The following is a 19,437-nucleotide window of genomic DNA, read 5'->3' on the forward strand; positions in this document are numbered from 1 at the left end:
ATCCTCTCCACTCAAGGCCACTCTTAATCCAGTTTCTCGTCATTTCTTGTGTGGATGACTGCAGTACATTCCATTTTAAATGTTATACTATGGTCACAGTGAATTTCCTGGTGTCACACATCTCTGTACAAGCCTTATCATTCTCTGCATGAACTTCAAGGGCAAGTTCAGGTCCTTGAGCTGGGAAGACATGCTCACCATGAACTGTGTCCCTCCATTCTCTCCGACCCCAGCCCTCTCCACTGCTGTATTCTTGCCCTAGGTTGACACCGAATCAGAGTCCTTCCTGTTCTGCGGGAGCGTCAGCGCACTCTGACTCTCCTCCAGGGTTCCCTCTGCCAGAAATGCTTTTGCACATCTTGTGCTCCTGGCTGACTTCCCTACCATCATTCGAGATTCATGTCTGGTGTCACCTCCATTCTTCAAGCAAGCTGACTTAGACCCTTTCTTTTCTGTCCCACCAACATTTCATCTATTTATGCATTTATAATCATGGATTTTTTTGATCTGCCTTCCCTAGAGGGAAGCTTGGCAACATCGGCCCCTGCTCAGTGCAAAGAGAGGGTGGACATTAAGTGCATATTTTTGGAATAAATGATTGAAAGGTATTGAAAGTGACTAGTACAGAGCCTGATTTATGGAGGAGCTCAGTAAAATGATCTCTCTGATTTTGCCACTAAATGGCTAGTTGAGGGGAAGCCTATTACCTTTTTTTTTTTTTAAGATTATTTATTTACTTATTCGACAGACAGAGATCACAAGTAGGCAGAGAGGCAGGCGGGGGGCGGGGGGGTTGGGGAGGCAGGAAGCAGGCTCCCGGGCGAGCAAAGAGCCCAATTCGGGACTTAAAACTATGCAATTGGAGTAACTCTGAGGGGGCTAGCTGAAAATGCACACTGATAGCAGTGGTTTTGTCTTGCTAACACAATGCCTAATACCACAAGTGACAATGCTGTTGGTGACACAATTTTCTAAGTGAATGTCCAAAATTGTAGATGATGCTTGGTAAAATTCCAAGCAAAACATGACAATTCTGTTTTTCTTTTTGCTTCCAATGTACTAATATTCTGGAAAAATTCTGTATGTACCAAAATAGTGCCCCCCAAATTATTTATATATATAATGCAACTAGGTACTAGGTTCAGTCAATTCTACATAGGGTTTTCACCTACATGAGTGTCCAGTCCCAGATAGTCATGCAGAATGCATCACACAGTGCTCCCCGATGTAGGGCTGTTGCACACATTGCCGGGTGCCCAGCATTCCTCACCCTCACACAATAAAAGGTAGTTGTGCCCAGTGTGTCAATGAGACATTGGGTACCCACATACCCAAGTTTCTAAAATACCTTCTAAGTGTCTTGTAGACAACAAGGGAAGCCACACGATCCAGCAATGAAACACTCCCTGCCTACGCATCTTTTCTCAATGGAAAAAATGCACTTGATTTATCTAAAGCTAATTATTGTAAAGTGAATTCGTTTCTTATAATCAAAGATTTATAACATTAGAGGGAAAGTCACTTACTTTCAGATATGAAGGGATTAGGATCTAAATGAATAGACCAATAGAAGCAATCTGTGATTCTTGGGATTTGGTTTGCATTTTCCTGATTGCCACTTGCCTTTCATACCATTTTTCTTGATCCTCACCCTTTATCCATTCTAACCTGAGTCGTATTCTCTTTGTTTAGGAGGTATCCCGTTTCCATAGTTTCAAGAGTGAGAAATTTCTCTTCATTCTCCTGCATTCTTGATATTTATAATTTGAATTGCTTATTGCTTTGTGATCTTGGGTTGCTTACCCGCCCCCCACCCCCACCCTACCGTACCATGAATTCCTTTTCGATTTAATTCTTATCCCACTCAGTTGGAATTATCTTTTTCAAGTTTGTATCCACTATTAGTAAAATCTTTGTCACCAAATTTATGGTCTACATTAAAAGCAGGGCCGTATGTGTTCATCTTAGTATCTCCAGATCCTACCTCAGTCATCAGTTTCTAGCAAGTGTTCAATTAGCATTTGTCAAAGGAATGAATGACTGGAACGCATGTGTGCTTCAGCCTCAAATCTTGCAAGTTTCATGAATACAAGATGTGAGGTTGCATAAAACAAATGAATCTTCTAGTTCACCATTTTGGACAGTTTTTTAAAGAGTTCTTTATTTGAGAGAGAGAGAGTGTGAATGGGAGGAGGGGCAGAGGGAAAGGGAGAAGGAGAAGGAGAGAGAGAGATTCTCAAGCAGACTCCCTGCTGAGTGTAGAGCCTGGTGTGGGGCCCCATCCTGTGACCTTGAGTTCATGACCTGAGCCGAAATCAAGAGTTGGACATTTAACTGCCTGAGCCAACCAGGTACTGCCATTTTTGACAATTTAAAATCCTATAATATTGAATCTGTTTAAAAGGAGCGTAAATGTTTCCTTCTGCCTTGGATTCCCCTCTCCTCTGGTGGCACCCACCATTCTACCAGGCTCCCCAGTAGGAAATTCTGGAATCTTCTTTGACTCTTTACATGTCACATTGACCAGTAGCCAAGCTTTAGTTTAAAAAGTCTCTCAGATCTGTCCCTATTCCACGTCTACTCAAACAATTCTGTTATCATATCGTGCTTGAATTCTAGTTAAAAGCTCTGACCAGGGTTCTTATCTCCAATTTCTCTCTTTCCAAGACTACTTTTACCATAAAGTTGATGTGCAGAGGGAAACCCATGTCTCTCTCTTGCCTAGAGTCAAGCCCAACCTCTTAGAGCCAGCTTTTCCCAGCTGCTCCCACAGTCAGATGGCACAGCTTCTTTTTTTTTTCTTTAAGATTTTATTTATTTATTTGACAGACAAAGATCACAAGTAGGCAGAGAGGCAGGCAGAGAGAGAGAGGAGGAAGCAAGCTCCCCACAGAGCAGAGAACCGGATGTGGGGCTCGATCCCAGGACTCTGAGACCATGACCTGAGCCAAAGGCAGAGGCTTTAACCCACTGAGCCACCCAGGTGCCCTCACAGCTTCATTTTTATCAGTCCCCCTAAGTCCCCACTGGCTGTCCTGTAGTAAAGCCCAGTCTTTACCAGTTGCCATACTTCTTCTTGCTTTTATGACTCTCCTCCTCCTCTCCTGCCTGGAAAGCTTCTTTGCTTCATACCCACTTATGCTGCTTCTATCCTCCTGCGATGTTTTTCTCAAGACTCCAGAGTATCTTGGATGCTCCTGTTTGGGTGTCCCATCTGCAGCCCATATTATAGAATTGGACACTTTATAACTTGCCACAAGTCTTTGATTGCTTCACAAACTCATCTCTTTTTGGGGCCATGAACCTTTTCTCAGGGATTGGTGTTTGTTTGATCTGTAAATGACACCAAGCTTACCACAGTGCTGGGGCTGTAAAAAGTGCTCCACGAATAAGTTATTTCAAACACATGACCATGGTTGTGTTCGGGGGCTTAGAACAGGGCTTCACACAACTTTATCTGTGAGGGGCCAGATAATAAATGTTATAGGACTTAGGGTAACCACTAGTCAACTGGGCTATATCATAGGGAGAAAGTAGCCAGAGGCGCTGTGTAAATGAACGAGTGCCACTCTGTTCCAATAAAACTTTATTTACAAGAATCGATTTGGCCAGCAGGTTGTTTCCCAACTCCTGGCTTATAGGGTGGTGTGAATGAGGCCCTTTGGGTCTCTGTTGGTAAGCTCAGTTGCAATACAAAAATGCCTAACTCTGGCCAGTAGCCTTAAAGACAGTGCACTGTCACCGTTGGAGAACAATCAAAGCAGAGGGTCGCTAGGTGTGGCCTTGCAGACTTTATATCACAGAGTTCCAGAACAGCTATGAAGACAGTCCTCTTGAAAAGCCAGTTTTTTTCTAGGTTGCATGAGTCCTGTTGTCGTCCACTGGGTAGGAAAGAAAACTGCTGTGTACTTGACTAGCTGCCACATGCCCAGTATTTTATATGTTGTCCATCCTTTCAGCAAGTGGAATTATTCTCTGGAGTACGAGTGTCATATCTATTTTTCAAATAAATATCTATTTTGAAATAAAGAGACTGAGGCACCAGCAGTTAAATAATTTACCCAAGGCCACAGGTGGGACCTGATGGATCCCATATTAGTCTTTCTGACACCAAAGTTTGTGTTCTTTCCACTCCACGCTCCTAGTGTTATTATGGTAATGAGTCTGGTGCTGGCGCATGAAAATCCAAGCAGAATGTAGTGTTCCTGGCAAGGCCGGCTGATGCAGCAAGTTGTATTTATGGTCTTACGGTCTTCGTCGAATTTCTGCTGTCAGCCTTATTAGTTATTACACTTCTTTATAGTCATTAGAGCCTGCCAGTGAATAACATGCTGGCATTGTCAAGTGCATCTAGAGCTCAAAAATCTTACGTGGGAAAGAATCACCGTCAGACACACCAATATTTCTACAGTAGTAATGGTTACGCAATTGTAGTTTCACTTAAGTGGAAAGGAAATTTAACTGGGGGCTGGGATGATACTTTTTCTCATTTTCCCTCTTGTCGTGTTCATGTCTGTTGTGGTAAACCTCACTGGATTTTTAAAACCTGATCATCTTTTCTCTGCACTGATAGCCAACCTCAGGGAAAGCCAGTGGTTCGGGGATGATGTTAAAGAAGACGAGATAAGTAATTTGAAATCCCCGTAGATCCAGCTTGTATTACTAAGTCTGGAGGGGGTGGAAATAAAGAGGAACAAAACATATTTATGTTAGGATTTTTAAGCTCTAGCTTCCTAAGGCCAAATAATTGTATTTGCTATTTGTTTTGTCTTCTTGCCAGCCCTTGGTATGAGTTCAGATTCTTTCTTCCTTTCCTTCTTGCTGTCTTGTTTTTTTCCTCCCTTTTTTCTTTCTTCTTAACCTTCCTCTCTCCCTCTGTCCATTTACCTATCTCTCTGTACGTTCGTTCATCCATCTGTCTGTGCATTCATCGGTGCATCCATCCTGCAGGGTTTAATAGTCTTCTATGGCCTGGGTTCTCTTGTGCTGTCACCCTATCTGTCTTCTCTGTGCTGTATTTTTTTCACTAGTCTTTGACATATTCCTACCTCCCCAACAGTCGTGGTTATTGTCCCGGATAAAAGACCAACTCACAGTGATGTCTTAGCTTCCATTGCTATGTCCATTGTTTTCTTATCCCAGCATTCTTGTTACAAAGATCATGGATCGTTAAATTGAAGATCCGAGGAGGTGCAGGAGAGTGGGAAGTGAATCCCATTACGCTCAGTGCCTTTTGTAGTGATTTCCCAAAATACTGGATTCGAGGACAACAACAACATTCAAAAAGCACACCATGACTGCCAGCCTTAGAAGGTTGCAAATCCAAAAGATCACAATCAGCTCATCCTGCTGTATACATGCTAATGTGTCGGACTTTGAACACACAGAAAACCAGGGACCTGCTGGGGGATGCTTCAGTTTGGGACTAAAAGGCTTCAAAGGCTCACAGCCTCTAAATGAGGCTTTGAAGTAGAGTGTGGTGTGGTGATGAGAGCAAGCTCAACCCCTCTGTGTGGCTATTCTATTATTTCAGGCTTTTGATTTCCAGCTGCAAAGCAAACAAGGCCCCCTGGTGCTCTGACTTACCCCAGGTTATCTTTATAGACAGAAAGGGCTAAGTTTCCAAGGAAGCCAAAGATAGAGCTAATCAGCCTGGTTTATTATATATTCAGGCATCTGTAAACTCCTCCTTATTTTGATTTCATTATAATCACAGTGCCCTTTGCCATTGCTTTTTGGTGTTGTGAAAATTAAAGCCTAATGAAGTGTAATGGTTTGATTATATACTGTGGTGGAAACCGTTGATTGGCTGACTTCACAGTCATGCTCAACCTTTTTACTCCTTCCTGCCTCCCACAATAGAGAGTGTACCACATGCTCACTTCCCCAGCGACATTGGCAGCTGACTCAGTTCTAAGCAATGAGATGTTAGTTCTGCTGGTTTTGGGAAAACTTTTCTTCTTTCCCTGATAAAGGGAACATTTGAGTTGGTGTCACCTTTTTCTTTCTTCCTTCTTTCCTTTTTTTTTTTTTTTTTTTTTTTTTTTGGTATTTCTTTTTGTCTTATATGCAAATATGAGGCCTGGAGCTTCTGCAGCCATTTTGTGACCAGTGATAATTATGATGAGGAAAAGTCAACAAAGGTATTAGAGGTGGTAGAAGGAAAAGACAGAATGAGCTTAGGTCCTTGAAGGTTCTATTAGTAAAAAGAGGTCCATATTTATTTCAACCATTGTTAATTGCGTGTTTTTGTTATTTGCAGCTGAAGGCATTCCTAACTAATACTGATACAAGAGCCAAATCATGGGACTACCAGGAGGGTTGTGTCTTTTCTTTCCTTTTTCCCCCTTTCTTTTCTTTTCTTTCCTCTCCTTTCTTGTTTTCCTTTTTTTATTTCCACAAGCTTCACTGGGAGAAGCATGTTTTAATCAACATTTCAAATAAAGTAGTACAATTTTTTTTTCTAGAAACAGCAGTATTTCACTCTCCACATAGAAGACTACTGAAAACATTAAGTAACTGTCCCAATTAGAAAGAGATAAATGAAGGCCTTAAAATATATATAAAACAAGGGAACATGAATTTTCACAAAATCGTTCTTATGCCTAATTCAGATAATTGCTTAGAAAAGGTAGCCTAAAAGAAAAAAGAAAAAAAAGTAGTACATGAATATATATCTTCATTTAAGTACATGCTTTCAAGTGAGTTTTTTTTTTTTTTTAAAGATTTTATTTATTTGTCAGAGAAAGAGAGGGAGAGAGAGCGAGCATAGGCAGACAGAGAGGCAGGCAGAGGCAGAGGGAGAAGCAGGCTCCCTGCCGAGCAAGGAGCCCGATGTGGGACTCGATCCCAGGACCCTGGGATCATGACCTGAGCTGAAGGCAGAGGCTTAATCCACTGAGCCACCCAGGCGCCCTCAAGTGAGTTTTAATAGAAAAGTGGAATTAGGAATTCCGGAGCTTTCGGAGCCCATCTTCGCTGTAGGTAGCAATCACATTCTGATGAGGGTGAAGTGTGATACCAGTCACTTCCTTCTCGTGGATTGTCAGAGCTCTCTCTGGCCTGCCAGTGACTGTGCTGAGATAGGAGAGCCCAGAGTCCTCGCCTGCACTGTAGATCCAGTCACCACGGGGAGAGAGGGCTCGGCAGACAAAATCCCCACCTTCTCTCTTACCAGAGCTGAAGCTTCTGATGATCTGGTCCTACCTATTCAGGACAACTCCTGTATTTGATCTGTGGCACACCACCAAGTGTTCTGGGTTTTTAGGAAGCGGGATCATACTGCTGACTGTGGTGTCTGACCTTGCAGTGCTGCCTGGGTATTTAAAGGTAATTGAACATTCAGTGGCCTTCATATTCCAGATATTGATAGGGCTACCTGAGAATACACTAATAATATAATGTTTATCCTGGTAGAAGTTTCTTTGTTAACAAAGGAGGAATGGCCATGAGACTTCTTCAGGGTTTCCCCATATGTTAAACCAGGAATTCTAATTGTCTGTTCAAAAGAGACACCAAGGATCTGACTGCTACCGTTAGAGAAGCTTGGACACCTTTCCTTTCACATCTCCGTAAACACTGTCCACTCCAAATCTTCCAGGAGGGTTATTTCTAACTTCTACTTATAGCCATGTGACCCACTTTTAACAGCATGTCACTAGTCTTCTACTTACGTAGTCAATGAGCTTATCTGTGAAATACTGAATCTGGCTTCACAACTCTGACTTTGGTGATCCTTGGGGGGGTGGGGAATGCATTATTCAGAAATTAATGATGCCACCAAGATATACACAAACAAATGTAGCATTTTTCACTGAACGCTTTCTCACTTATTTCCTCAGAGTACTGTGTTTAATATAACATGCTCTCCTTTCTCGGGGTTTCTAAGGATACCTTAGACTATCGGGAAGCCATGAAATTATAAAAACCCTAAATTATAAGAAGTTTTAATGAAAAATATTTTACAACACACACATCAATCACTGAGTGTTAGTGACACATACAAACAACAAGAAATTCTGGGTAATTAATGTCCATAAACCTATACACTTTACCCATAACCAATGTCTTGTTTTTCTCTGAATCAGGCATACGAGTTCTCAGGTACAGTTTTCTTTGTGCTTTTGTGTTCCTGGTTTCCTGAGAACCCAGAGGAAATGCCAAGTTGTTGTTTTGTTTTGTTTTGCAATGCCAAGTTTTAAAGGAAGCAAGGAGTTTTCTTCTCCATATCTTCTTGGGCTGGGAAGTACTCACTGCTTGTCTCTCTCCCTCTAAGGAAAGCAAATCACTAAATCCATTTTTTATGTTACCAGAAAAAGGAGAACTTTATTACTTTCGTTTCATGTTCCCAGTAGAGTAATTAAATGTGATCAACAAGGCAAGCTTAGGGATTTGTTTAGTTCCTAACATCACCTTCTCTTTTCATATACTTATATTCTCTGAAGAACCATTGACCTAATTCAGAGTTAAAATAATTCCTCTTAGTAAGAATGAAATATAATAAGGATGAAACACAAGTCTGGAGAACTATGCACTGCTTAGATGTCATCCTAAAATGAGAAGGTCAGCGTGTTTTGAATTCAGGAAGAGTTTAAGCGTGTTTTGAATTCAGGAAAAGTTTAAATGGTATGATTATCTAGTTTCCAGAATGTGCCTTCTCCATGTTTCCAGTGCCTTTTATTGGAACCTCAGTGTTAGAACTTTTCGTTGCATCAGAGGTGCTTATGCACACTCCTGCATCCCCTTCTAGTTTTTGAATTTCTGCAGGGCACTGGAAGGGTTTGGTTTGTCTTGCATCCCTTCACATCTCCTATTATAAGATTTTGTACTTGTGTGACAACTGATAAAGGTTTGTTGAGTTAAATTCTATCTATACAGATTGTAGCTTTGCAATGTCTTGATCTTTGCGGTGGGTGACCTCTGAGTCACACATTCAGATGATTCTTAACTAGGCCTCTAAGATGTCTTAAAGATCAATTTGTTGGTGTTACCAAGCTCTGATTACTTGGTGTTATATAATTATCCTGCAATTAAACTAAAAATAAGCAGCATATTTAAATAACTCTAACAGAATTAAGGTGAGTGGGTGATTCACACAAATGTCCCTGCTCTTCTTTTCTGGGTGGATAAAATTAAGTACATCGTTAGCAAAGTTTGAATCCTTCCAATATTGATTGGCCTTGCTTGAGGCAAGCACACTTGAAATTTGGATTGATACAGAAAGTAAAATGAGGGCATTATTTTTTTCCCTTTCAAATTTGTCTGTAATTGACATTCCTTTAAATAGTAAAATTTGGCTCAATTTTTTAAAAAATCAGTTACAGTAGTCTCTGAAAAAGAAAATAATAAGAAATTCTAAAAGTGGCCTCTTCTGGGGAGGAGACTTGGCAGTCTTGGGACCTAGTGATGGAAAGAGGAAGATTTACTTCTCAATGAAACCCCTTCGTGTGCATATATTACTAAGGGAAAGAGAAATAGACATAAAGAACAAACACAAATTTCAATACACTTTTGAAAAATAACAAAATGAGAGGAACTGTGCAGCCTGATTCTAAGATTTACTATAAAGTTCAAGTATTTGGGGTAGGTGGTGTTGGTGTAAGGAGAGATATATAGGTCAGTGAGACAGAGTCAGACTCCGGAAACCATAGACACAGACATAGACAGCCAACCGATTTTTGCCAGACACTAAGCTAACTTGTTTCAATAACTAGATGTCCATGAGGAAAAAAATGAATGTTGACACTTACATGATGCACAGCAAATGAAATAAAAATAAGTCACAGACCTAAATGGGAAATCTAAAACGATTAAACTTCTTGGAGAAAAGATGGGATAAAATTGTTGTAAGACCTTGGGTATGCAAAGATTTCTTCGGGCACCAAACCCGCACACTGTAAAATAAAAATTTGATGAAATGAACTCTAGCAAAATGAAAACTGCTTTTCAAAATAATACCTTTAAGATCGTGAAAAGCAAGCAACAGGCTGGGAGAAAATACACACAAAACACACATCTGATAAAGAAATTGTACTCAAGAATATGGGCAAAATATTTAAAGACACACTTCACAAAGAACATATACAAATGGCCAACAAGTACATGAAAAGATGTTCAACATCAATAGTCATCAAAGAAATGCAAATTAAAACCATAATGGAAAACTGAGATGACAGATAATACCAAGACTTCATGATGATACGGAGCAGCTGTAATTTTTGTATGTTGCTAGCCGGAAGGTAAAATTTACTGCTACTTTGGAAAACACGTTGGTCATTTCTTGTAAAATTAAACATACCATACATCCTGGCAATCCCACTTCTGGGTATTTGTGCAAGAGAAATGAAAACATGTGTTCGTATGAAGACTTGTACTTGAATGTTGTCTTAGTTTCCTAGAGTTTTTGTAACAAATTACCACAAACCAGGTGACTTTAAGCAACAGAAATTTATTCTCTCATAGTTTTAAACCCTCAAGTCCAAAATCAGGTGTTGGCAGTGCCATCCTCTCTCTGAAGTTTCTGAGAGAGACTCTGATCCATGACTTTCTCTTAGCTTCTGGTGTTGCCAGGAGTCTGTGGCAATTTTTGACTTGTAAACGTGTCTCTTCAGTCTCTGCCTCTATCATTACATGGGCTTCACCTTCTGTGTCTCTGTGTCTGTATCTTTTTTTTCTTATAAAGACACCCATATTGGATTGGGGCCTACCCTAACGACCTCATTTTAACTTGATTACATCTGCAAATACCCTGTTTTCAAATAAGATTACCTTCACAGCTTTCAGGGTTTAGAACATCTCTCAACAAATATTCATGGCAGCTTTACTAGAAACAACTGTTTATGGGAACAACCCAGATGCCTCTCAACTAGTAAATGGGTAACAAATTGTGGTATATACATATAATAGCAATAAAAAGGGTTGAATTACTAATACACATAACACACATGAATTTCAAAAATGTTCTGTGGAGTGAAAGAAGCAGACACAAAGGAGTACATCCTATATGATTTCATATACCTGAAGTTCTAGAAATGACCAACCTAATCTATAATGACCAAAAAAACCCCCAAAAAACAAAAAACCCTACACACATCAAAAAACCAGATCAGTATTTGCCTGGAGCTGTCATGAAGGAGTGTGGGATCATTGGATTGACTACAGCTAGGCACTAGGGCACTTTTCTTAGAGATAGAAACGTTCTATATCTTGGATTTGGTGGTGGTCATACAGGTGTGTAAAATGAATTAATCAAAATTCAGTAAAGTGAACACTACCAAGATGAACACATTTTACTGTATTTAAATTATATGTAAAAAAATTTATTTAAAAGTTCAGTTACAAACAACTATTAAGTAACTTATGTCATAAGGCAAGATCTGTCTTTGTGAATATGTACACATTCTTGTATTTCTTTGAAGTGTGACTGTAGCATCTGTGGAAGGTGCTAGAACTTACTCATTCACTGCTGGGAGGGCGATGTCTGTGTTTATTTCTATGCGGCATATCTTTACTCTTCTCCCGCAAATAGCATCCCCTCATCTTCCCTCTTTCAGTGATCTGTTCCTTCCTTATTCCGGTCATATGGTTTTAGGGGGGCCTCTGATTGCAACCGTTCTTGTCTATTGCCACCTCCTCGGTCCGTTGTCCCTTTACCCTCTCCATCTCCTCCCTCCTGCTCTGCCAGTGGGAGCACCTGGAGAATGATGACCCACAATAGAGGTAGTAACATGGAGCTGGAGCAAAGCCCCAGTAAAACGAGGGACATAGAGAGAGAATGTCTTGGAAGCATGAAGTCTCTGGCTTTGGAAATTTGCCAGTTATCTCTTCCTCCTCTTCCATCATTCCTGGTTTCTTGAGCCAATAAATTATTAAAATTTCCCTTTTCCTTAAGCTAGGCTTCTTCCAGTTTCAGCCAAAAGATCTGAACACATTAGGATTTTTAAAAAATTCAAGTAGCCCTTATCAGGCTGTCTCATATATATGCAGAGCTATTTCTAGAAGTGCATTCTCTAGACTGTATAACATTTTCAAGATGTTAATGTCCCTCTCCATGAATGTCACCCTGGGTTACCCACCTCCTATTACTTTAGAGGTCATGTTGCCCAACATATTGGGAATCTGACCTACTTTTATTTTATTTTATTTTTTATTTAACTAAATGATATAGAGTTAGATTAGACATTTTGGTGACTGCTTTACTTCTGGCTGTATGCTTAGCATGAAGGCACTGGGTCACAACTACACCTGCATTTTTATTTTTATTTATTTATTTATGTATTTTTTTAAAAGATTTTATTTATTTATTTTACAGAGAGAGATCACAAGTAGGCAGAGAGGCAGGCAGAAAGAGAAGGGGAAGCAGGCTCCCTGCTGAGCAGAGAGCCCGATGCGGGGCTCGATCCCAGGACCCTGAGATCATGACCCGAGCCGTGGCAGTGGCTTAACCCACTGGGCCACCCAGGTGCCCCTACACCTGCATTTTTAAATATAAATTTCTATCAAGCCAGGTCTCCTTCATCTGATAATTTTGTAAGTAATCACTTTGACCCCAAGACAAGAATTTACACCTATTGCTGTTTGGGATTCTATTTTTCTTTCTTTCTAATAGTTTATAATCCTATTGGATCCTTATTCTGTCACCTAGGGTACTCTTCCCAGTTTTGTTTCATCTGTTAGTGTAATAAGTGATAAAGTAGAAAACAATAACTCTTTTAATGTGTGTCTATGTTAGTTCTGGTATGTTCCTAAGAGCTCACCCAGACTTGTCAATAATTGGTTTGGGAATTTCCCTGGAAGTCAACAGGAAGCTTATGGATGGGCAGCCCTCTGCATTGCTGCAAACAACCAATTCTCCCTTTTATGACCATCAGGAAGCATTTACTATCTTTAGCCTTTTGGCATTTCCGTCATTCTCCAGGGTATTGTGAAGACCACGAATGTGGTTCTCTGGTCACTTCTTCAGTGATTTTTGTGGTGGTTTTGGGGGCCCAAAGGTTTATACTTATTGAAGACCAGGTGTGTTTCCCAAATACCTCCTTTCCGATCTTCTCTTTCAGTTCTAATTTCATTCTCCTTAGTACAAGTGAAAGGAAAGAAGTGAAAATATAGTTTGACCTACATTACTAAACCTCTCTGAGCACTACTTTCTCTTCAGGGGGCTATTGTGAAGGATAAAAGAACTGATGTTGGGCCAAGTGGCTGGTGTAAGGTAAGATGGTCGTGAAGGGCTGGACATGGCCCAGGACTTGCTGTTCAGGACAGAGTGATGTCTGGGGGCGGATGCTACTGATAGAGAAGGTTCTGCCAGAGAGTAAGCGCTAGAACATTTGCTCTTTTCTCACAGGTTCCTACTGCCCAACCTGTTGTTGCTTCTGGGTAAGCGGCTAAGGACAGATTCCTGAGAAAAACCGGAAAAACCCTAGTCTCTGTGGGCTACGTGGAGAGTATTCAGGCCTGGGCGTCTGCATACTGAAAGGATGCCCTGTGAGGAGGGCACAAGGGAGCTGGTGTTCAGGGACACCAGAGGTCGGCAGTTGGCCACTGCATCCTTGGGCAGATGGAGGTTGGAGGGGGCTGGTGGGCAGGGACTGGTTTAGGATAACTGCCCATCTGTCAGCACCAGGGACTTCACAAAGCTCCGAAAAAAGAGACTTGACCAAACTCGAGCGTGACTTCTCTAAGTTCAAGGCCCTGTCCCTGAGATGTGTCCCAGCTCATTTACAATGCCTGTCTGAGAAAGCCCAATGCTGCTGAAAGAAGTTACTCTTAGTTCCAGCCCCAAACCTGACCCCAGGCCCCTGACTTCCTCTTTCTTGGAGTACGTACTTTAAAGAACTCGCCGTTGGAAACTTTTCTCTCTGTCCCTTTGTGGTGTATCTTTTATAACCCAGGAACAGCCTTATCAAGGACCTAAAGGCTATCCCTTTGAAATGTAGTCCTCAAGACAGGTAGGATATTTGTCTCCTAGTCTAGCCTGGCTTCATGAGCTCAGGTTAGCAGAGTTAGCAGATGCCCATGGCCTCATCCCGGGAACGAACCTACTCCACTTAACATCCTTCAAGGCTCTTCTTTGAACACACAGCAGCATTTAAAAAGCCTCTCACCGTCTGTTTCAGCAACGTTGAGGTCGGTTTGTACTCTCCCCTTTGGCAGCAGTTTGAATAAAATCTATCTTGTCATTTTAAAGCAAGCATTCAGTGAATAATTTCTCCTTAAAGAATTCAGATCATGATTGGTCCGAGATCCTGGGGTGCAGTTGAACTTTGTAGAGGGGAGGTGTACTTGGGTCCCACTGTGGAGGGCTGAGGACGGCAGAAGAAAGAAGGGGATGGTGTTTGGCAGTCAGCAATCATCTTCATTGAGGGCAAGGTGGAGAGATATAGGCCTGGTTGACAAGATAGTCATGGTCTCAGATTAGTGAGTTGGTAATGAACTAGTTCATAATTTGAGTGAACCAAGTAGAGGTTTAGAGGTACTAAAGACGCAATCTTTAAAATTACTCTTTATATCAATAGTTTAAAGAAGGCCTGTTTAAAAGGCGTGAGAATAGCATTCATGATGGCATGGTTCTGATTTCAAATAATCTCAACAGTGTAAAGAAAGAGCTAAAATTATCACGATGAAATGTGATAGAAAGAGAAGTGTGCAGACTCTAATATTCCAGGTAGGGCAGGCTACAGTATTGGCAGGGCCTACAAACAGACTTTGTAGGGTCAGCGCAGGACAGAGAAGTCCATCTCTGTGCACAGGCCCACTGCTGCGATCCACAGGTGGCGAACAACCTTCAGGGGATTGCAATCTCTGTGTTGGGGTGTTTTCCATACCTAGAGCAATGTGGGTGGGTGAGAGGGTAAATGAGCATGAATCCAGGACAGGGGAGCCTCTGCTTTGCCATGCCCTGAGATGCTGTGGGGCACGTGCTTTCCCGGAACCTCTGCCCATTGCTCTGGGGGAAGGTGGCAATGGTTGTGGGGTGTGGCCTAGCATGCATCTCAGTGGGGAGGGGAGCGGTGGGAGGTGGACCATTCAGGAGCCAGGGCTCAGGCCTCATTATTTTGCTCCAGCGTCCCACAGATGGAACAAAACCCAGCTCAAAAGCACAATTCCTAAGAATTTCAAGATAGTAGCCATGAAGCATTAAACCCAAAGTACAAAACCTCCAGACGGTGAACCCCATGTGATGGCCCTCATCACAGACCCATGAAACTGATGCTGGGCTAGAACAATAGTGTCAAAAGTAGGAACGAGAGCGGGGAGAGGGGACACCTGGTTGGCTCAGTGAGTTGAGCAGCTGCCTTTGGCTCAGGTCATAATCCCAGGGTCTGGGGATCCAGTCCCACATTGGGCTCCCTGCTCAGTGGGAAGCCCTCTTCTCCCCCTGCCTGTTGCTCCACCTGCTTGTGTGAGCTCTCTCTCTCTCTCTGACAAATAAATAAATAAAATCTTTTTTAAAAAAGTAGGAATGAGAACTTTTTTTTTTTTTTTTTTTTTTTTTTTTGGACAAGCCCATTTGAGCAAATGGATGGTCCTTTAAGGCAGGCGGAGAAAGCAGCTTAGAATGCAGGTTGAACACAAATGGTGGAGAGCTTTGAAAGGCAGGCCCAGGATTCAGACACCATCCTGTAGGGAAGGAGAAGCAGGGGAGGTCTGAGAGCAGGGGAGTGACAAGGTGAATGGGGTATTTCCAAGGATTAATTCCCAGTGAGATATCCTTCAGAAGCACATGCCTTTCAACTATTCCTTTCTGTTGTTTTCATACATAAAAACTGAAGGAACACTCTTTTGGATCAAAGCCGGGCAGTTGCCTGCAAGGCGTCTTTCTCTCACTTTTTCCTACTGCTTCATGCACAAAATCTGCTGGAACTTTTGACATTTTGCTCTTCCTTGCCTCTGGATTTTCACGCCAGCAAATTAATGTGTAAGATGTCGGTGGAAAATGACTTTCACAGGACAGAATGATCTTGCATTTTTGGTCAGGAGAAGGGGAAAGCAGCAGACACACTAATTGCTGAATTACAATGAACCTTTCTACAATCCTTTGAATCTCTCAGAGGAATCAAAACAAAACAAAATTAAAGCAGCCATAGCAAGCCACCAGCTCTGCAAGCAGACAACAGGTAGAGATTAAAGCCCAAATCTCACTTTCTCTCAAAGTCTCAGGAAAAAAATGTGACTTCTCTTCCCGAGGGACCAGTAATAATTTTCATCTGTGTGGCGCTCATCTTAGTAGCAATTTACGAAACAGGCATTTCCGTGGCAAACACCCATGCACCCACAGGCAAACCCCAGAATCTCCTATCCCAGATATAAATAGATTGAAGCTGCCAGAGAACTGGTAATACAGTTTAAACAGTTGTTGTTGAGAATTCTAATCTTGTCAGAAAGAAAGTCTACTAGGGTGATGTGTAGCCAGAATAAGGACTTTCATAATGCTGAAAGCATTTGGCAGCACAAAAATTTCTGGGCTTTGCCAGAGACAGGAAAATGGATGCAAACTCCTAGTGGCTAGTGGAGGAGTCTTATTTTCTCTGTGTCATTCCCGCACTCACGTCCCCGGACTTGAGAAGTCAACTTACTTCCTCTTGCCGTGTTCTATCAGAGGGGCTGAGAGGTCACCTCCATGAATCACAGGCCTGTTGAGCTCGCTTCAGCAAAGGGAAGCTTGCTGTACCCTCCAGATGATGTGCCCCACTCCCCCACCTGGTTATCTGCTCTCTTTCCATTCTTTTGAACCATTCTTAAACATTTGTCAGCTGTTTGGACAGCTCCCGCTCATTTCTTAAGCTATTGCCACCCTACCTTCTTTACTGAGAACATTTCTGTTGCATAGACATGATGGCCTTTCTGAGAAAGTGCTAGAAAGAGGGTCAGTGTTGGAGTCAGACCGACCAAAGTCTTGATCCCGGGACTGACCTTTGTTAACCTTGTAACTTTATAATGGTAACATGGCTTCTCTACCCTTCTCTGAAAGTGAGGGTGCTGATGAGCCCCCTTAGGCATGCTGTGAGCATGACACAAAATCATGTCCATAAAGCACATGAACACAGTGGGTCCATGCGAACTGTTACCATTTGCCTGATTTGCCTGCCTTCCCTTCTCAGCTGACTGTAGACTCCTGAGCTGTGAAACCATGTCAGACCTTCCTATGGAGTATTGTAGGTTGAAAGCCCATGCCCACCTATGACCAGACTTCCCTTCCTGCTTATTAGAAATCCTAAGGTGATATATTTGCTTCTTCTCAAGATGCCCAGCACTTTCCATTCACCAACTAAAACCTCTCAGTTCATCTCAATTAGATTAGAAGAACCTGTCTTTTGTTGCTTCATTTATTGGGTCAGAGTTGAAATTATGTTCCAGGCAAGTTGGAACTTGTCCCATGGTCTGTTTTTAGCAGAATGCCCCTTCTAGTAGAAGCCAAGAACCCTTAGAATATCTTGATAACTACCCATGTTTTCCTGGGGCGCTTTTGTGATGCATTTCAGGAATGGCCAAGTTCCATGTAACACAACCCCACAATCTTTATTTTCTTTTTTAAAAGATTTATTTATTTATTTATTTGAGAGAGAGAGAGAGAGAGAGACAGAGAGACCATGTGAGAGCATGGGAGAGGAGAAGAGGGAAAGAATCTTTAAGCAGACTACCTGCTGACTGGTAACCAGAGCCAAAATCAAGAGCAGGAGCTTAACCCACTGAGCCCCCCACACCCCCCTCACAATCTTTATTTTAATAAGTTAGAGTAGACATAACAGCAAAAGTCCCTGCCATCTAATTATTTCCTCAAAGAATGATTTCTCCAAAGAATGATAGTCGATTGACTTAAAACTAATTTTATTTTTGTATAGATATTTTTCAGTGGCTCCTGCTGAATAACAGAACTATACAACAAAACAACACATTCAGCTACCTTGATGTAGCATTTGGTAGGTCACTTTTTATGTAAGTTTTACCAGGAAGTTATATCACTCAAAGTTAAATGGGTATTTATTATTATTTTCTGGCAAAAGTGGATGTTTTATCACATGCACTTAAAACATTTATTTAAATTAAAATTATTAGGTCTATGTTTTATGCTGTATGGCTTCAATCATTCATAAATTTTGTATGTATGTAGAGATCTGCACTGAAGGAAATTAAAATCGTTTTGGTCTGTCTGCATTTGGTAATTAAGTGCATGTCTTCGGTAGACTCTGAAACTTTTAGAAGAGGACATCTGTCAAGACAGCGGTTGTGCCCCTTACTTTCAACATAGAAGGGCTCTACCACAGATTTGTTGTTAAATATAACCTCAAACACACTTCTGCTCAATACTTACGAGAATGCACATGAGAAAGACAGTGTTTATGAAGGATTGCTTAGATGATGCGCAACTCAATCTATTTGATACACTCAATCTGTCCTTGGTTTAAGTTAAAGACTTAAAGAGCTCCATTGCTGAAGATTACACCATCACTTTACACTGAAGAACATTTTAAAACACTCATGTAGAGTTTGTTGCTATCTATGCTGCTATGTGTTTTGTTTCCTCCATCACCCCCTGTCCTCCATAGAAGATCTGGGAAGAACTTTCTCTCAGCTCCTAGGATGAGATATTATAGTTGAGTTTCTCTGTTATTATCTTGTGGTCTCTGTGCACCATTTAAAAGTTACATCTTTTTCTTTGCCTGGACTGCAGAAAAACCAAATTTGCCACCTGCTTTTCATGAGGGTGTCCAGCCCATGGGGTGTGTTCTGTTTTACCTCCCCCCCACCTCCATTCCCAGAGTGGAGAAGGTTTTGGGTGCTCTGAGTCCTCTGCCTGCCCACTAGCTTTCATGCCTTCAACAGCAGCAACAGAGAGCCCTCCTATTCCACCAGAAAGGGAGAGCTCCCAGGCTGTTTCTCACTGCTTGATTTTCATCCCCTAGGAATTTCTCATCCCTTTTTCTGATCCCATTTCCTAGTCCTCAGTCTTCCACTGGGTCCGGTGAACCTCTGGGTCCATCATTAGAAAGACCTTTCATATTTCCACCACTTCTTTCAATTCCCTCCCTATCTTGTTCTACCTGAGACTTGACTTTGCTGAAGTTGGCAGTTTTCCTGCCCCTCCCTCAAGTGGTGGTCTTTCTTTCTCCCAGCACTCCCACCACTGGACCTGGAGATGGGGTGGGATCCATGCTCCATGTTGCTATTCTAGACTGTCCCCATCTCTCCTCCCTACCTTCTCACCCACAGCTCTGTAACTTATGTCATCAGTATATTCCATGCCCATCCCTCCTAGTTGCAGTCACTCAAAGATCTCAAAGATCCCATTCCCTCAGTAAGTGTCCTTACTGTAAGGCTCTAAATGTTCAATTTTTTCTGATTTAAGCTATCATTACAATCATAATATCTTATATATTTTGGTAAATAACCACAGAGTATGAAAGAATAAAATTTTAGAAGTACATAATAGCATATGGC

General features: G+C 41.7%; 1 pseudogene; it reads right to left on the reverse strand.

Annotated features, from left to right (window-relative positions):
- Positions 1 to 6,944: 6,944 nt before the first annotated feature.
- On the reverse strand, positions 6,945 to 19,246 carry LOC131813626 (WD40 repeat-containing protein SMU1-like; annotated as a pseudogene).
- Positions 19,247 to 19,437: the final 191 nt, after the last annotated feature.

This window comes from Mustela lutreola, chromosome 13, assembly GCF_030435805.1.
Source record: "Mustela lutreola isolate mMusLut2 chromosome 13, mMusLut2.pri, whole genome shotgun sequence".
Classification (NCBI taxonomy): Eukaryota; Metazoa; Chordata; class Mammalia; order Carnivora; family Mustelidae; genus Mustela; species Mustela lutreola.